Raw genomic sequence first — 13,308 nt, 5'->3', positions numbered from 1 at the left:
TTGCCAAACAGGAAGTGATTCTATGAATGTTGTTGCCATGACGGATATCAGCACCTATGTCGGTCCAATATGGGGAAATAAAAATAATCAAATCATCAAAATGATCTTGTTGAAATCTGTTGTCCCTGGTTTGACCCAGTTGCCGGCCGCTTTACAATACAAATGCCAATTGTGAAGCCGTTTAGATTAATAGTTTGCGGGATATGCTTTCCACATACAGACAGAATGTGGAATTAGTAGGTAGATGACAGGCAGCAGTCAATAAAAAGTTGTTGTTCATACATGGATTAGAGGGAATATGGGGAATAGCTGCTGATGTTTGATCCTGTTCATTAAAGAGACTTTGTATCTGTGAGCGACTTACCACTGAAGCCCCAAAATCAACAGCATGACACAAGATGAAGAGCCGGAGCGATACACTATAGCTCCTGCGGCGGAACAGATGAAGCTCTTAAAGGACTGCACACACCCCCAACAGGATCCCAGTGAACCTGTCAAATCAAAGTGGACCAACCACGTCCCCAATGACATGCACTACAGAGCCCACTGCCGCACCAGCTACAGTTACACCCCTCCCATTCACAGCTCTGTGTGCTGCCCCAAAGGGTAGCTTTGAATTCTCAAGTAGACATCACATCACACGCTACACGCATCAGTCCCGAGGCCAACACTGTCACAAAAAAGGTACCAATGAGGGGCCACACAGGCATTTTAGTCCAAATCTCATGAAATAATACACTTTCTAAACTTTTTATTTAATCTGTCTTATAAATAGTTTGAGTATCAGATATTATTTGTATTTCAAAAATGATATTACCTCTGTTTGGTTGGTTTGTCTTTTGGTAAGATTACTCAAAGAACAAATGGACCAATAACCACAAAACCTGGACGATGTGGTGAGGTTCAGGAAAGAAACCATTCAATTCTGGTGCAGATCTAAATTAGGGGATCTGCAGGGTTTTACCAGGTAGTTCTTTTTCACTTTCTACAACGTGCAAAATGGCACTGAGGGCCTTTTTCAACATTGTTGTTGATTTCTGAAGAATAGCTCATGGAGACTTAGGGGACTGATATTCATGAGTTTGTAGAAATTGGTGCATATCCAAATAAAAATCCGGATCTAGTAAATTTGAATGTCGTTTCATGAGGGACCTATTGGGCCTTAACCGATGTATATGCTCTGTGGAACGCCATTCTACCTCCTCATATTGATATTCCTAATGTTCTTGATGTATCAAAAGAATAAAGGGATTACTTGAGTACACCAGCGTATTACAGAGTGTGCAACAATCTCCCAGTGAGACACTTTGAAGCTTTAATGTTAGTAACAGAGTTTTACTGCTTGACAGACATAAGAGCTTTTCTTCCACAACAAAGGTAATAATTTAATAAATATCTACATCAAACAATTAGCTCCAGTTTAGTTGCAGAAGAGGTAAAGTCCCAGATCACGTTATATGTAGCCTATAAGATTCCATGCGGCAGTAAGCGATAAAATTGAAGGTTAAGGACAGAGGATGTCACATCTTGGACAGATTGTTTAAGGCAAACGGTGATTTTACGAACAAAATGTTATTTAATTTGAAAGTACTGTCTCACCCTCGGTCAGGCATTTAAGCTAAATTGTTAATTTTTTTACAATTGTAAAAAAAAACACTATATCTGGTTCTTTGGTACGAAAAAATAATCTCAAAGGTTAAGAAAAGACAAAGTTGTTGGGCTGTGGTTCATGAGGACTACACAAAAGAACAGCTGGAGACGATGCTGACAGAGTCAAGAGAGTTAACCTTGATGAGCACAATGCCCTCAACAGCAGCAAGGGGGGGGGGGGGCCTTAGGAGACCCAGTCAGTGAGCGCTCAGACAGCAGGGACAGGATACGACAGATAAAAGGCTCACAGCCAGAAATATGACGGCCTTCATACAGCAAGGCCACTCTGTCAAGGCTGTAGAGTAAATATATTGTTCGGAGGAAGGACCAAGGTGAGTCAAGGCCTCTTCTGTGACAAGACTGGTCCACAGGATGAAGGTATAGAAAGGGAGAAAGAAATCTGTCTGGAGGGATCGTTGCAGCTTGTGGCGGAAAACTTGATATGATTCTCTGAAGATGCAACCAATGATGCTCTGTTGTCACCCATTGACCTACACCGTGATCAGAACACTTTGTGCCAGTCAGTGGAAAGAGCTGCAGAACATTAGATTTTCTCTCTACCAGGTTAGAAAGAATTAGGAACAAAATGTTGTGAAGCGGATGTCAGGGGGAAATAGTTGGAAATGTGTCTCATGACTCTAGTAGTGGTTGTAGTAAAGATGTTAAGAAGAATCAGAATAATGTTTACTATCATGAAGGTTTTCACAAGCAAGGGATTTGCTTTGGTGCAGGCCAATCATATCAAGTAGAAAAATGAGGGTTCACACTTGAGACAGATGCACATGAGAGCTGTCAGGGGCTGCATCCTTTGGAGGACACGGTCTATGTCTATGTGGCCCACGAAGACCACAAAGGCCAACCTAAAATGACACGGTCTGGTCTATAAAGGAGTTCAGTGATCGGCGTCACCAGCTTGTCCCACCCTTACTGCTGTTGCCTAGCAACAGAGCTGCAGTTTGACATGCGCAAAAAGTTTGAATTCCCCCTTAGCCTGTGTACAGTTAGCTGCTCAGCTGAGTTGAAGACTGACATTACCTCTTTGAAAAATAGTTTGTCAGTGAAGTGCAATGAATCCTGGGATATTTTGGCCCGTGAAGGATCCACCTGCAGGAGATTCGGTTTGTCTGGGATGGTAGATTACATTTGAAGGATGCTGCCCCTGAACTGAGACACTGTTTATGAACACATACAGGAGTAAACAAGACAAAGGTTACATATTAGGTTGCTGGTGCAGGTAATCCAGTAAGGATCACAGCGAGAAGGTTCCTGGTTTGAATCCCCATTCGTCTCAGGTCTTGCTGTGTGCAGTTTGCATGTTCTCTTGTGTGTGGGGGGGGTTTTCTCTCTGTTCTCCAGCTCCCTCTCACATTCCAAAGACTTGCAGATTTGGTTTTGGTTAATTGCTGACTTTAAATTGGCCGTAGGTGTGAATGAATGTTTGTCTCTCTATGTTGGTCCTGGAATTTGCCAAATGTCAGGAATTGGCTCATGCGACCCCCTAAACCTCAAGGGATAAGTTGTATAGATGATGGACGGATGGAAAAACAAAAGTAAAAAGAATATATCAACAACTAAAATGTGTGCAATATGTACAGATTGTGCTGTGTGGGTAGGCAGACATGAAATGTTCTCAAAACATCGGCCTTGTTCACTGAAGTGCTGTGATTAGATGTGAAATCTGGAAAAATAACGACATAACTAATGTTTAGTCATTATCTTGAAACATTAGCTTGTGTGGCTGATAAACAGTGACTTATCTCAGGGAGCCTGATCCGGCAGTGACTCGTGTTTCTGTTTCTGTGAAATGATTCCGGGCATCACTGAGGTTAATCGTCTTTAATAAATATTTATGTGAGATATATCATCCATACATCATCAGTCACTGGTGTCTCTGTGGACCGCCGGTCCCTGAGACACGATGTTGACCCAGAATCTAATGACCGTGTATGTTATTGCTTTCCTGACCTTTAGTGCAAGGAGTCATTTTACTTCCTGTAAAGAATTCTGACCCCCCCTCTCACAGTCCCTGGTTTCAGGAAGTATCACGTTTTACGAGGTAGGAAAACAGAAAGTATTATTTACAAGGAACAGTCTTGTTTTTTGAATTGATTTTAAAGAACAGAGTTATCGCTTTAGTTTAATTTTACATGACAGGACAAATGCAGCCGGTACCCCTTTCTTTTTTTGTTTTATATACATATATAGTCTTTTTTGGGTGAGGGGCGAGTGTGATGTATCAGTATCTGCATGTACACATATGCATACATGTGTGTATACATACATACAATATACTGTACATATATTTATACGTCTTGTGGGGTCTCTATTTACTTTGTGCTGCATTTTCTGAATTTATTATATGTGCATTTGTTCAGGTCGTTATTAAAGCCTCTCTGTGAACAATTTGAACATATTTTATGACACTGGGACAGAAAGCAAAGCCTGCCACTGAAGAACCAACATGGAGCACAGACTGAACACAACCTATCCATAATTCAACTTCAAGATTCTTTATTGTCATATGCAGACTTTAAAGAGGCTTCGCACGCACAAGGAAATTCTTACTTTGCTCGTCCTTCAATGGCATGGAAATAAAAACTTAGCGCATAAACAGAGATTCAACACAAAAGATAGAGGTCAAGCATAAAAATACAGAATAGCTCACAAATAAAATCATATTGAAATAAATATATATTCACATATATACATATACATATGTATATACACATGTATTTTGTGCAAAGAGCAGCAGCAGCAGAATCATAAGGTGCATTGTTGAGTGTGTGTTAGTGTTTGTTCTGCCAGTCTTACTGGTGTTAATACTGACTCTAATGTATTTGAAATGCACTCACGTAAAGGTTGTCTTGTCTAAAGTATTTTTTAACTTCACACTCTCAAATCATGTCAAAAATCTAAATTGTTAGTATGTTATAATTCCGCTGAAAATAACTAAACCATTAACATCTTTTGATAAGATCAACTTCCCGAGCGTGTTCGTCCAAGACCTCCATACTTGGAGCCAGCTGCATAACGAATTAGCAGATCAGCCCAAACCCCGTCTGTGCGCCGAGCAGCGCTCACCTCTGCCAGGCAAAGGGATAATGCTCTGCTCTGCATCACGTCCACATCTGATTTACACCAGTGCCGAAGGTGTTAGAGCACCAGTAAATTACTGGAAACTGGTGAACAAAAGAAACACATGTGCGTGCGTAATAAACTGCATGAGAATGAGCAGCATCTGCCGGAGCTTTCGCAGGTTCCAAACACGATGGCGTTTGCATGGACGTCAACTTTAATCCTGCGTGTGTGACATATTGATCATAAGGGATTTATGACGCTGAGGTGTTCTACTTAATCCGAAGCCTTAAACTGCGGAGGATAATGTTTCATTTTCCTGTGTTTTGAGGGAGGACTTTGCGTGCAGCTGGGCTCCAGCAGACGACAGGAACCTTCGCAAAAATGTGTAACGTCAAGACGGTGACACTTCCATAAACAGAGGTCCCCGTGAATGATTTGCTTTGGGCTCGAACCCAAGTGTTTTTACTACGCTGCTGACCATGTAGGGTGTAGACTGTGCAGGGCAGTGGAGCGTGGCTGGATCAGCAGAGCAGGGACTGTTTACACCGGCGCGATCAGGCCCGCAACGCTTTTATAAGAATCCTGGGGCTTCTTTTAATAAATCAGCATTGCCTGCTGCCCCTCCACTCCCAGCAGCCTCCCAAGTGAGAGAGCAGTGTGAAAGGTGCTCTGTCCCCGAGGCTTATGCAGTCACCGTGCTGTGTATGGGCCCTCATCATGAGAGCTGTTTATGTGATTCTACCATCGCTGACTGCAGGACATTATTGATCTTCAGGGGAACTCAAGAGCGAGTCAAGCCACGGTTGTCAGAATGTATAAACTTGTAGATTCGTAATGTGGAGCTACTCGAACGGCACGACTCCCTTCACAACACCAAGAATCAAATCAAGGCAGACCGGATAAAAAAGAAAAGAGAAGAAAGAAGTGTAGTGTTTAGAAACAGAGGGGGAAGGAGCTGCACTAACAGATGGAGGAGGAGAGAAGAGGAGACAAACCATAGCCAGGTCTGATTTAACTATGACTGGGCTGCAGGTCTGTTAATAAGATTGAGAGCAGAGATGAAACCTCCTCTGGGAGTCTTTACCGTAGCGTGTCTGTGGAATTCAGCCCGGTGCAGCCAGCACAGAGGGCCTCTTCAAGGGGAGGCCTTTGACCAGTGTGCGCTGATATTTGCCTTTGCCACAACTGTGACAAGAAAATATTTCACATTTGTCCTCGAGCTATCCCCAAAGAAATGGACAGACAGCTTTCTCCTGTGAGGCTGATTGGTGACACTTGGCTGCGGCTTCACACTCCTCCTCACTACCAGCTGCTTTATCAGATATTAGCAATATAATAAAATACACGGTTCTACTTTTTGTGAGATAACAAAACCAGAGTTGAATGATAGTGGAGTGGTTCACAGGAATTTTGACATCACCACCATCACTTATAGTTTATATCTGAGTGACAAACTACAGAGGTACAATTCAATAGATATTATCACTCTACCTACATCTGCTGCTATTTTTTTATATTTATTTTCAACTGCTATTTTAGTAACCCTGTGGATGTGCATTACTTTCAATGAAGTATTTTGCACTTCTCAACCCATTTCTACATTATTCCTGTTTGCCCTACCCACAGCCTATCTACCATGACTGCTTTCTATGTTCATTTTTACTTAATATGTTGCATACTGATATGTTCTGTCTACTTATATGTTTCACCAGGGATTAGAGAGAAACTGCATTTCAATCCCATCTATGTCCTATATTGCAGAATTGACAATAAAGTTGACTTTGACATTAAATAGATCATATTTCCCTTGATGTCACGCTGGATTAAATCCTCAACAATTTACAACAATTACACAACTACCACTCACCAGGAGCAACTCACTTGCCAGTATCCACGAAAATGTTCTCAAAAGCTTAAAATCAATGAAAATATTAAGTAAATGTAACTTATTATATTATAGTTACAAGTTATATTTATTTAAAATTAAGTTAAGTCAATTAATTTCTTTCATGTATAGGAATAAAACTGCTATTGACATATTAAGTACATCTTACGTAGCTGTATTTACTGTTATGAAATAAATAAGTAAAGTAGTTTCAAGGTTTAAAAAAAATATTTGATTGCTCAGTGGCTACCATTAGACAACAGCTAATGTTAGCATCCAACCACTTCCAAGTTTTCATATTGAAATATAAATTTAAACAGATCCTCTGTGTTTATATGACTAATAAACCTGAACCACAGCAGGACAATATTATTATGTTGATGAAAGAATTTCAGTTTCCCACCCTGAGCATGACGTCAGAGGAAAATGGCCGCCAGTGACTATGGTCTATGGGACTATAGATACTACTAATGAACATAATACGTAAAGTACCGATTCCACAAATCATTGAACTGGAGCAATACAAACCAGAATCAATTCAGTTACACAAAGACATGCGTCAAAGATGCAGAGCAGCTTCCCGAACCTTTCCAAAATAAATGTGCAAATAAAGAAGACTTGTGACGCCCATTTTCCCCAGAGGTGGTGGAGTGAACGATAGATTTCGATTTAAGGTAGTTTGCAAAAGAATCACCTACGTGCACATGTCACAGTGTTTTCTGTGGTGCTTTAAATTGACCTGCTGCAAATCACTTCAGTCGTCATGTGGGGATGAACAAGGTGAGTACTCTAGTGACATGTTTTTTTTCCTTTCTCAGTTTTATTTTAATCTCACCTATATATATTTTTTTTTTTTATCTTTTGCATTAACTATTTAGAATGTATTCCTTCACAACCCACCAAAGAGTCCTGGTTTGGGAACAACATGGTGTTGAGATCCTCAGTCAGACAAGAAAGGAAGAGGACAGGCAGACCAGTGGTTCAGGTGAGAGTGGGCGGGTCCATATCAAGAAAGTGAACCAGGAGTGATGATGATGAGTCACTCACTCTCTTCCTCGCTCACTTTTTTTTATGTTTTATATTTTACTCCCCAGGAAAATTTAGGATTTTTAATTTGTGGTCTTAGTTTACAATTGAGCTTAAGTGTAATAAGTTGGTTCACACAAACCTACTAACTGACATCAATCTTTTTCATTTCTATTTGTCCAGGTTTTGAGTTGACCACCTCAGAGAGTTCTGTTGCCATCACATAATAATGGATATGAATAGAATTTTATTTGTGGTGTTTACAGCATAAAAAAATTAATAAAATTAATTAATTCTAAAAAATAAATATGTTTACAAATGAAATGGCATAAAAATAATGCTGAACAATGGACATCATTATATGACTAATCAAATATTATAAATGATGTGTGATTTTGGTTTAAAAGACCCTTCAATCTGAAGCTCTGTGTTTGTAAAACTAGTCATTCTGCAGTCTTATCAAGGGCTCATTATATGTCATCAAATAGAGTTTATTTGTACAGCTCATATTCACAAATCCCAATATATCTAACGGGGCTTAACAAGGTGGGACATCCTCTGTCCTCAACCCTCAACAAGAATTTGGAAAAACAAATAAACCTATTGACAGGTGAAAAAACGTAGAAGCCTCAGAGAGAGCCACATGGGAGGGCTCCCTCTCCCAGGACGCACAGAGGTGCAATAGATGGCGCGATGTCACTCATCACACATATATCAAGTCCATCGCACTCCGTTCCCATCTAGTATAAAATAGTAACATGTTAATGATTTTCTCTCCAGTCTTCGGCCTGGATCCTGCTGCCTGGTGTTGACGTAAACTCCAATAATGGTCGTTATGTTGGAACAGGTTTCTCAGCCTCGGGGCCGCCTCAGGGTCCGTGGGCCACTTTGTGAAATTTGATGTGGCGTCTCCCACCTGACTCCCACCGAGGTTGTTAATCTGCTCTATCATGTCAGACAGTAAACAATTCAACACGAGACCTCTCACTCATTACTAAATGTGATTATGGTGTTCTCTCTCTCTGAGGGAGAGCTCTTTAAATCTTATTTTACGCTCTGTTATCGAAGAGTGAAAGCCAGCATTTGCAGTTTTAAAGTCTTTGTAACTGAAAACTTAAATAAATAAGTAAGAGAACATGGGCAATGCATGAACAGAGGCAGTGTTCCAACTTTAAAACTGTTAACTTTAAAACACTAACACTTCACGTCTAAAAACTTCTCGTGCTCTTCTCTTTGTTTTTGCAGAAGAATGTGCTCCAGCTTCCATTTCGATGCTATATGTTCCTATTTTCTTTAACTGCACCTCTGCTCCATTCACCTTTCAGTGCCGCCCCAGGCATCCTGCACATCTGTTTTCTGGATGACAGCTTTCACTGATCAGCTGGGGCTCCGGCTGGCCCAGTCGTAGGAGAGGTGTGTGTTTTCACTGATTATCAGTTGAGGGCAGACATCTGGTTGTATTCAGGAGCGGGTACTTGGACCTGGCTTATTTGGTTTGGTTGCAGTGCGGAGTTGAACTCTGGGGGCCTGGCGAGGCAACTCTCTGCACTGGATCGCTGATGGAAAAACAAATCTTAATGAAGTCGGGCCTCCCCTCCTGCCACTTGTGCTGTGTGTCGCTTGCAGACCTGGCAGCAAGAAGAGCTTGTGTTTTCATCAGGAGGGTCCAAGGAAAATTTACCAGAAAACTGATGTGTTGAGTGAAAAAGATACTCTTCTGTTTCCTCAGTCAATGGTTATTTTGACGGGTTTCTGCAGGACCATCGGCTGTTATTTCAATTCTTTAAATTGAACTGAGCTTTTTTCTGATTCTGATCGATACAGTCCTTCTGCGTTATTGTTGCAAATCCATGGTCGCAGCTGCAGCCGTGGATCAAGGTGGCTGCTGATCGTGGATTATCTTTACAACTAGACTGTTTGGATATACATCATGCCTATATGCTACTAATACTGGCAATATCTCTATCAATACAATTGACATTGCTTAATCTTATATTTATGTTAAACACTGCCTTTTCTAATCAATGTTGTAAATATTGTTATATCTATTACACCTTTGTCTGTCCCTGGAGAGGAATCCCTGACATGTGGCTCTCTGAAGTTTCTACATATTTTCCCTGTTGGAAGTCTTTTTTTGGGTGGGGGTAGTTTTTCCACACTCTTGTTGTGGATTAAGGGCAGAGGATGTCAAACCTTGTTAAGTCCTATGAGGCAAATTGTGATTTGTGAATATAGGCTATACAAATAACATTTGATTGATTGATATATATATAAATTTGGCTTTTTTTCTGCAGAGGGATCACAATTAAATAACATGAAACTGAAGCCTTTGCTCTGAATGTTCTATTTCCAGGTAACAAAGAAAAACAGTATTACTAAGAATCTAATAATATTCAACAGCCTCACTTGATGGCAAGCTACCCTCTTACTCATTGAAATCCAGATTCACCTGATCCTAAACACTCCTCTAGTTAAAGTCCTGACTGAGACAGATAATATAAATGTGAAAATCTATATCAACAGTTTATTTAGCAGTTTTCAAAATCCATCCCCAAACTACAGTCTTAAAAAATTCTAATAAATGACAATCAGAGTGCTGCTAATACAATTAAATGTTTTTTCTTTCCCTTCTATTCCAGACTTTTACAAAATAAAGTCAACCATTCCAATCCTTGAGTGCCTGAATATATAATATAGACCAAAATATTTCAGGGTTTTGCCAAATAATTTAATGGATTCTGGTAAATCATCTTCATTTCTGTAGTACAACAAAAAATGGGACTCACTCTCCTTCTCTCATTCAATCTGTTTTCCTCTTGACTATTTTCAAACTGCCAGATGAAGCGTTTTCAACTCAGCTACTAAAGATCTTTAGCTTCTTGAGAAACAAGATGATGATTCGTGGCCCAACTTTTTTTTTGATTTGCACTTTTATCCTTCATTTTGGCTCCGACAAGATATTGTCCATTTTATTTTTAATTTCCAACAAAGCGCAGGCGAGCATTGTATTGCACAGAACATGTGACATGTTGATGCAGACATAAGGTTACATAGATTCAAAAACATAGATCTTCAGCATGTGACTTGACGTCATCCAGTGGAAGGAAAAACCTGCAAAGATACTACATATTACATCTGTTATTTATAGGTGTAATTATAGAAAGTATCAGGGCGGAGGAGTATGGATCCTGGATGACCTGAGCGCTCTACTGACTGTAAACCATCAACTTAAATTTTATATCCTACTCACCAGTACTGTCTGGAAAAGATGTGTCATACCGAAGTGAGACACAGACACCCAGCACATGTGCTAGTCTCCATCATGGCAACAACATTCATAAAATCATTTCCTGTTTGTCTTCAGAGTAAAAGAAAACAAATATTTTTGTTGCCGCAAAACTTTACATCTTGCTGAACTACAGACCTTTTGAAAAGCTGTTAATTCGGGTCTAAGGATTGTGTCAATTCCTTAACAGACCTCTGGAATAGCCAACAGGCAATGTATGAAAAAAAAACTAAACTTAAATAAATAATTCAAATTTATAAACCACACATGAGAACCGAAATAAAGAATATTCAGTTTCATGAAAAACACTGACTATAAAATGTTCATTACAGATAAACCAGGTAGAATGAATGCAACGTTTTCTGACTACACTCAACAACACAAACAATAAAACGTGACAGTATATTGTAGAACTATTTGAGGAGGACTCACTAATGACAAGGAAGAGGCAGCTCCAGAGCATTAACACAGGACAAGCAGGCAGGTTGAGAATGGACACTGCATCAGAACTTCACTTTTATCACCTTTTTGCTTTTACACTACTGTAAAATAGAAGAATACCATGTGCATTTTTTTTTTTTGGAAACTTGTCCCGACTACATTGGATCATTTTTTCTCCAATAAATTAATATTTTCCTAAAGGTTTTTGTTTTATCCAGTAGCAAACTAAAGAGGAACTTTAAGATTAAATGCACAATAAAATCTCATTAAACCATTTATTATCAAAATGCTGATTGAAAAACCAGGAGGCATAAAACACAGAAGCAGGCACCATCTGCAGCACAGATGATGTGCTGGTGTTGGCACAAATCCAAATGAGCCCAGCAAAAAGTTTTCTTGAAAATAAACAGTGGTCGTTCATCTCTCCATGAGTTAAGGTTAAACTCTATCAATGGATCAATGTTGTTTTCAAGATGGAACAGTAACGCAGCCATATCTCAGATTTGTCAGAGGTATAAAAAAAAACAGTATTATTGCCAAGTGTCCCCAAGTGGTTTGGAACACTTTGGGTTTGAGGCCACCAGCTCTGTCAAGTTGAAATGAGCGATGTGCCAGCACGAGCCTTAAAAAGTTACGACTTCAACCACACCAGCGGAAACAAAAACCACCTCCGATGAGGAAAAGTTGTTTTCACAGGAAACAGTTGAGTCGTTGTAATCAGTCCTCGGCTGCGCGAGGGAAGACGTGGCCAGGTGGAGGCCGCACAGACGTAGATACAGCTGATCTGGACGGACGGAGCAGTGACTGAGGCCAATGTGAGGAGTCTAATCGCTGCTAGTTGTTGCCCTCAGCTTTAAGTTGTGTGGTGGCTGAAGTGCTCCATTTGAAGAGCAGATATAATGTATCGCAGCTTTCTCAGATAGAGAGAGTGAACTGGGAGAGTGAAGCTGGCTCAGTTTTACCAGTTTGTTTATGTTTTCAGTTTGGATTTGTGGCTTGGGCAGCAAATCACTCAGTGAAAAGATGCATGGGGGAGGAAGCCTGTTTGTTGTGTGTGTGTGTGTGTGTGGGGGGGGGGGGTGCTTGTCTTTCTATAGTTATGAGGGCCAATATTGTTTCAACACCATCATTGTGAGGACATTTAGATGTTGTGAGGCCATTTAAGCTGGCCCTTACACATTCAAAGGGTCGTTTGAGTGTTGAGTGTTTGACTTGGTTTAAGATAATAATTAACTTTAGGTCAGGGTTCGGGTTAGGGATTTACTTGTGATGGTTGATGTATAACTTTTGTGTGTGTGTTTGTGTGTGTTTGTGTATGTGTGTGCATATACAGTACATGTGCATGCAAAGCTCTGTGCAGTGCTGGATGTGAAGGAGAAAAAAAGGGTACACAGGAAAAAAAATCCTTTAACATGAATTGATTGGGAGATGTTTGTGGTAGAAATGTGGTTATGATTGAACCTTTTCATTACGAGCAGAGTAACTTCAGGCTTCAGGGGATTTTTTCCCCCCCTTTTCTTCCAACTGGAAACACTCTAGTGTTTTCCAGCAATAAGTACGAGGGCCTCAAATCTCTAAAAAAATACACACATGCAGCACCCATGTGCCACAATCAAAACAGAGTTTGCAAGTCAGCGAAATGAGACGGTTTTATGGATTCTGGCTGCAGTATGAATCGTAGCGTAGTCATATTCTTGTGCAGCATAGGAACCAGCTGTGAGGCTAAAGTTAGCATACCTCAGTCAGGGGCCACAGTTTAAGAACAGATGAAGAAGAACTCCCTCAACAACAGGAAAAGTATGTTAACTGGAACCAGACAGGAACCTTTATTGCTCAATATGTTAAACTATGTGAAACTCCTATTTGAGGCAGAGATGAATGATACTTATACTTATAATGTCACTGAACATCAGATTCATGTGTGTGACTGCTGGGAATCCTG

The 13,308-nt window shown here is 40.2% G+C and overlaps 1 protein-coding gene across 1 annotated transcript in view; it reads right to left on the bottom strand.

Moving 5' to 3' along the window:
* Positions 1–4,532: 4,532 nt before the first annotated feature.
* The window catches only part of tgfbr3 (transforming growth factor, beta receptor III), an 82,008-nt gene continuing 73,232 nt past the window's right edge, over positions 4,533–13,308 (bottom strand). Inside the window, exons 18-19 of the transcript XR_004613625.1 lie at positions 9,647–9,656; positions 4,533–4,543 (exon numbers count right to left, since the gene is read on the bottom strand). The gene's annotated coding sequence lies outside the window, so the exon portion shown is untranslated. The remainder of the gene's footprint in view (positions 4,544–9,646; positions 9,657–13,308) is intronic.

The sequence above is a fragment of the Hippoglossus hippoglossus genome, chromosome 4, assembly GCF_009819705.1.
Source record: "Hippoglossus hippoglossus isolate fHipHip1 chromosome 4, fHipHip1.pri, whole genome shotgun sequence".
NCBI lineage: Eukaryota > Metazoa > Chordata > Actinopteri > Pleuronectiformes > Pleuronectidae > Hippoglossus > Hippoglossus hippoglossus.
The sequence above is the reverse complement of the archived record's forward strand: the minus strand, read 5'-3'. Positions and strand labels throughout refer to the sequence as shown.